The sequence below is a fragment of the Panulirus ornatus genome, chromosome 43 (assembly GCF_036320965.1).
Source record: "Panulirus ornatus isolate Po-2019 chromosome 43, ASM3632096v1, whole genome shotgun sequence".
In the NCBI taxonomy this organism is placed as follows: Eukaryota; Metazoa; Arthropoda; class Malacostraca; order Decapoda; family Palinuridae; genus Panulirus; species Panulirus ornatus.
This window is the reverse complement of record NC_092266.1, coordinates 354828-361230: the sequence shown is the minus strand read 5'-3', so window position 1 is coordinate 361230 and position 6403 is coordinate 354828. Positions and strand designations below refer to the sequence as shown.

Sequence of the window (6403 nt, the reverse complement as noted above, 5' to 3'; positions counted from 1 at the left end):
AAGTTTACAAGGACGATCTCTTTGTGTTTTCTGTCATCTACTAAGGAATATTTGTCAAGCGTTTGGTGTGTCCACAACTGTTTTATACCTTCGGAGTTATATTTCTTTCTCTTGTGTATCACTAACATTGACTCTCGGGTCGCATGAGTTTCACTACAACGAAATTCGCAGACGCTACTAAAGGTGAGACGTAAGACCACGTCATGTAGTCAACAGATGCGACAACTTGACATAACTACCGTTAAATGGTACATTGGATTGTGTTTCCTGCTTGTTTAATTCTTGCTTTGTTTGCATTAACATTTGTCTATTGATTTATAGATTATGGCTGGAGGTAACCATTGTCAACTCTTCATAATTAATGATGGTCTGTGGTAGGTTTACTCCCTACACCCATCATCCTTCTTAGTCCCAAATCTATTTCAGGCCACCCAGACCACTGGTGCCTTGTGGATGTACCAATGTGACCCTATGTTCGTACAATTGTTCTTAAGCCCGTTTCTTAGGCAGTGTTACCTCTGTGTTTTGTGAAAATTGTCTCCTTACCAGCGAGTATTGTAAGAAAATGGTTTAATAGTCTATCTTGCAACTGCATCAGCTACTACAGATAATCAGAAAGTGTAAACATTCAGCGGTTCATGAATGCCAAGCGGTTGTTCAAGCCAGGCAAAATGTGTGGATGACCTTGACGGAGTAAGCAATGTGTTGATGAAGTTATGGCCAGTGGTGTGGCGAGGGAGGGTCTGGGCAGGCAGGACACGATTGAGTGATGTTTCGTATCGTCAAGCCTCATTCCTTCCCTTGTCTATGTTTTACTTTTGATGACATTCATAGAGAATGCAGCTAAGGAGTTACGTTTTCTATACACAACATAGATGCTATTCGTTTTTACAAAATCGTAGTTTACTTGCAAACGGTAAAATCACTCATATGTAGCTTTGCCAGGTTTCCTCCTAAATTTGTTCTCCATATTAGATTTATCATACGTCAACGTAACAACTTAAAACAGAGATGGTCACGAAGTACAAAGATTAAAAATGATGAAAGGCTTTGATAATCTCGATCTAACAAATTACCTAAGGCTAGATCTTCTGATCTAAGTCGTATTAATGGATGCAGTCTGGTGGGAAAACATTCTACCTTCACTGAGGCCAAGTGTTATTTGCTCAACCTAATTGTTAACATACAGACTGATGATTCCCCTGTAACTTCCATGGTATACACACTGACCAACTTGGCAAGTGGTACACCGAGTACAACGCCACACCTCCTGACTCCTTCCCAACCCACATGATGAAGGTCATGGACAACTTGTATGACCGCTACCTAACATTACCTGGATCCAAGATGATATTAAAAATTATTGATAAATTCTATCTTGCTTGAGAGAACAAAATCTTTAATACTAAAGAATGATGGAAAGAAACAGCAAGATAATATCTTGGGGGATAAAGTGTGTCGATCACCGCAGACAAAATTGAGGATACAACATAGAATAGAGAATTTGTCTCTGATGATGCTCTTGCCTCCTCTGACGTCCACATGTTATCCACATAAACACAGTACGTTACTACAGTACATACAGTAATATCAGTCGTAACAACACTATGTATGTAGTCGTGATTACCGTAACATGTGAGTGGCAAGATTGGATGACGTAACGTAACAATATCAGACTTCATCATTCTCAATAGTTTAGGTGGATCATGTAATATTTGACGTTGCTTCATGTTTTATCAGATGATAAAATGATGGCTGGCCTAATGACCTTCACAAGTCAGTGGTCATTAAATCCCACACAGCAACCAACCACTCAGGATGACCAGGAGGGAGCCACCTGGTGCAGACCAAGTGTACCAGCCTGGTGGAGAGGGTCAACTGCTCCACCTCAGGATAAGAGCTGCTCAAGTTCTGTAGTGAGGGACACTCCAAGTGGCATGTGAAACTACCAGTCTTAGTTATAAACTACCGCCAGCCCACCCGGCCGGTGGGTGGGTGGCTGTGGCCAACATAAACCCAGGGACTACACACACACACACACACACACACACACACACACACACACCGCCCACTGACCTGACCACCGGCCGGTGGGTGGCTGTAGCCAACATGAACCCAGGGGCTACACACACACACACACACACACACACCGCCCACTGACCTGACCACCACCACTGTGACCTGACCACGTGTGGCATGTAGCTCATCCTTGGACAACATTAATCAAATACCTAGACAGAATTTTTATGTTACATAAAAGACATTTCTTGATAGGAAACATAAGAAATGATGACGAAAGATAAGGGACGCTATTAGAGGTAAATATTTTGTTAAAATATGAAATACTCTTCCTCAAACTAGCTCCCTGTACTGTATTTTATTTTACATACCCAGAGGAAAATATATTGTATGGTTAATCACTATAAAGGTTCATGTTTAACAGGTTTTCTATTTCTGATAGTATTTCACTGATTCAGGTTTAAGAACCTTGGTTCTGAACAACCATTATAATGCAACACAATACATATTTACCATAAATAAATCATTTATCACAATAACCATTATGTTTGGACCAGATTCTTTAAGTCCTCAATCACGTTTGTTAATATATAAGGAATTTTACCGCCACATTTCAATACATAACATATATCTACACGTGTGTAAATATATGTATATGTTTTTATAAATTTTTCTTTGGCTTTTATAATCAAGGTGTAAGATATCCGTCTGAAGTAAATACTAGATAATATTATATGTTATGTGTGTGTGTGTGTGTGTGTGTGTGTGTGTGTGTGTGAGCGCACATAGGAGTGAAAACATATTTTACACTTACAAGGTTAAGAGACGAGGCAACACGAGTGTACAAATCCTTCCTCAAAAGACTCACGTGATAATGATTAAAGTAGTACACACACACACACACACACACACACACACACACACACACACAGAGCGGCGCCAGGCTGGAGGCGGGGCATCGTGACGTCACAGGCAAGTCCCTCCCCCCGCCAGATCCAAACATGTGTTGTGTCTGGTGATGGCGGTTCAAGATTTCCCACATTTATATTGATCTTTACATTATCATCCACTCCCAAAGTCACCTGGCATTCTTGTGTTTCAACAACAGACGTGATATATGCAACACCAGGCAAACATTGTACCATTATCTGATAGGTTAATTGGTGCAGAATCAAGAACCAGTGAATTTCATCGCCGCCATAAGTAAGTAAGGAAGGTGACTTTAATGATGATAAATACGACCTGGTATGGCTGTGTCTACACACTACCGCCATCTGGTCAACATTGTACATACCAACCTTTAAACTGTGACATTCAACCACAAGGTTTAAGGTCGCTCATGAAAACGCGAACTTAAAATCTATCCATTTAAATCTACCATTCATCAATCAACATTTAAACACCATCATTTGAACGTAAACCTTCCAGCTGCGTTATTTTACCAGAGTCCTTTAAGATACGTCATATAAACACAAAACTTGAATGTACGTTAAGCTTGTGCAAACCATCATTGAATCTCAAACTTTTGATTTAGAATTGTAATGAAATTGCAAACTTTTAACTCCGTCAAATTACAGCTATTGTACGAAATGCTTAACTGAAAAATTTTTATGTCAGTTAATTTAACGATATCCTATGTGGTTCATCTCTGAAACACAAACCTTTAAACTTTGTCTCTAGAACTGAACACAACCATCAAGTTCTATATGTGGAAAGGAAATTTGTATAATCTGTCAAAATTCGTCGTATAACGCGAACTTTTTAATCCTTCTATTTACCTGGGCCACTCTTCCCTGACTGCCATTCATATTTTGTCCTTTTAAACTGTGACTTTATTACACTTTCATTCATTCATCATGACTTTATTACACTTTCATTCATTCATCATGACTTTATTACACTTTCATTCATCCATCATGACTTTATTACACTTTCATTCATTCATCATGACTTTATTACACTTTCATTCATTCATCATGACTTTATTACACTTTCATTCATTCATCATGACTTTATTACACTTTCATTCATTCATCATGACTTTATTACACTTTCATTCATTCATCATGACTTTATTACACTTTCATTCATTCATCATGACTTTATTACACTTTCATTCATTCATCATGACTTTATTACACTTTCATTCATTCATCATGACTTTATTACACTTTCATTCATTCATCATGACTTTATTACACTTTCATTCATTCATCATGACTTTATTACACTTTCATTCATTCATCATGACTTTATTACACTTTCATTCATTCATCATGACTTTATTACACTTTCATTCATTCATACTTATCTTGTTTCATTTTCGCCGTGGACTCATGGGAATATACTTGATCACGCACAAAACTGTGATCCTTTCCAGTATATATATATATATATATATATATATATATATATATATATATATTGATTGAGAGGGTGAAGGCATGTACAGAGCATCAGATTGGGGAAGAGCAGTGTGGTTTCAGAAGTGGTAGAGGATGTGTGGATCAGGTGTTTGCTTTGAAGAATGTATGTGAGAAATACTTAGAAAAGCAAATGGATTTGTATGTAGCATTTATGGATATGGAGAAGGCATATGATAGAGTTGATAGAGATGCTCTGTGGAAGGTATTAAGAATATATGGTGTGGGAGGAAAGTTGTTAGAAGCAGTGAAAAGTTTTTATCGAGGATGTAAGGCATGTGTACGTGTAGGAAGAGAGGAAAGTGATTGGTTCTCAGTGAATGTAGGTTTGCGGCAGGAGTGTGTGATGTCTCCATGGTTGTTTAATTTGTTTATGGATGGGGTTGTTAGGGAGGTAAATGCAAGAGTTTTGGAAAGAGGGGCAAGTATGAAGTCTGTTGGGGATGAGAGAGCTTGGGAAGTGAGTCAGTTGTTGTTCGCTGATGATACAGCGCTGGTGGCTGATTCATGTGAGAAACTGCAGAAGCTGGTGACTGAGTTTGGTAAAGTGTGTGGAAGAAGAAAGTTAAGAGTAAATGTGAATAAGAGCAAGGTTATTAGGTACATTAGGGTTGAGGGTCAAGTCAATTGGGAGGTGAGTTTGAATGGAGAAAAACTGGAGGAAGTGAAGTGTTTTAGATATCTGGGAGTGGATCTGGCAGCGGATGGAACCATGGAAGCGGAAGTGGATCATAGGGTGGGGGAGGGGGCGAAAATTCTGGGGGCCTTGAAGAATGTGTGGAAGTCAAGAACATTATCTCGGAAAGCAAAAATGGGTATGTTTGAAGGAATAGTGGTTCCAACAATGTTGTATGGTTGCCAGGCGTGGGCTATGGATAGAGTTGTGCGCAGGAGGATGGATGTGCTGGAAATGAGATGTTTGAGGACAATGTGTGGTGTGAGGTGGTTTGATCGAGTGAGTAACGTAAGGGTAAGAGAGATGTGTGGAAATAAAAAGAGCGTGGTTGAGAGAGCAGAAGAGGGTGTTTTAAAGTGGTTTGGGCACATGGAGAGAATGAGTGAGGAAAGATTGACCAAGAGGATATATGTGTCGGAGGTGGAGGGAACGAGGAGAAGAGGGAGACCAAATTGGAGGTGGAAAGATGGAGTGAAAAAGATTTTGTGTGATCGGGGCCTGAACATGCAGGAGGGTGAAAGGAGGGCAAGGAATAGAGTGAATTGGAGCGATGTGGTATACCGGGGTTGACGTGCTGTCAGTGGATTGAATCAAGGCATGTGAAGCGTCTGGGATAAACCATGGAAAGCTGTGTAGGTATGTATATTTGCGTGTGTGGATGTATGTATATACATGTGTATGGGGGGGGGGGTTGGGCCATTTCTTTCGTCTGTTTCCTTGCGCTACCTCGCAAACGCGGGAGACAGCGACAAAGTATAAAAAAAAAAAAAAAAAAATATATATATATATATATATATATATATATATATATATATATATATATATATATATATATATATATATATATATATATATATATCCTTCAATATGTTTACTTTCGATAATGAGGAACAGAAGAAGGAGCCAAGCAAGTAAATTTCGTCAAAGACATCTCTCTTTTCTTAACGCTGCCTCGCAAAGATTTTCATTAATTCAAATTGAAGAAACAGACGTATTTTTCTATTGTCTGGTTAGCTCAGTGGTAGAGCGTGAGTCTCACACACTCAAGGTCGTGGGTTCGAGACCCACACCAGACATAATTTTTGTCTTTTTCTTGTTTCATTTTGTCCGCATCACATGTGTGCAACATTCAGTATGTTCGTCCAACGTTATAGTGAAGATCTTCACAATAAATTGAGGTTTTCGACCTTATCTGAAAGGGTCAGGTCCACCAAGACGTCCTTGAAATCTTCCAGAAGCTTCTGGCGATCCTCCTCCAACTGCTGGGCACATCAGAGTTAACATG

At 39.2% G+C, this 6403-nt stretch overlaps 1 non-coding gene across 1 annotated transcript; it reads left to right on the top strand.

The window, feature by feature from the left end:
* Nucleotides 1-6122: 6122 nt before the first annotated feature.
* Nucleotides 6123-6194, top strand: TRNAV-CAC (transfer RNA valine (anticodon CAC)). Its single transcript has one exon. It is a non-coding gene; the product is annotated as a tRNA-Val (tRNA).
* The last annotated feature ends 209 nt before the right edge of the window (nt 6195-6403 follow it).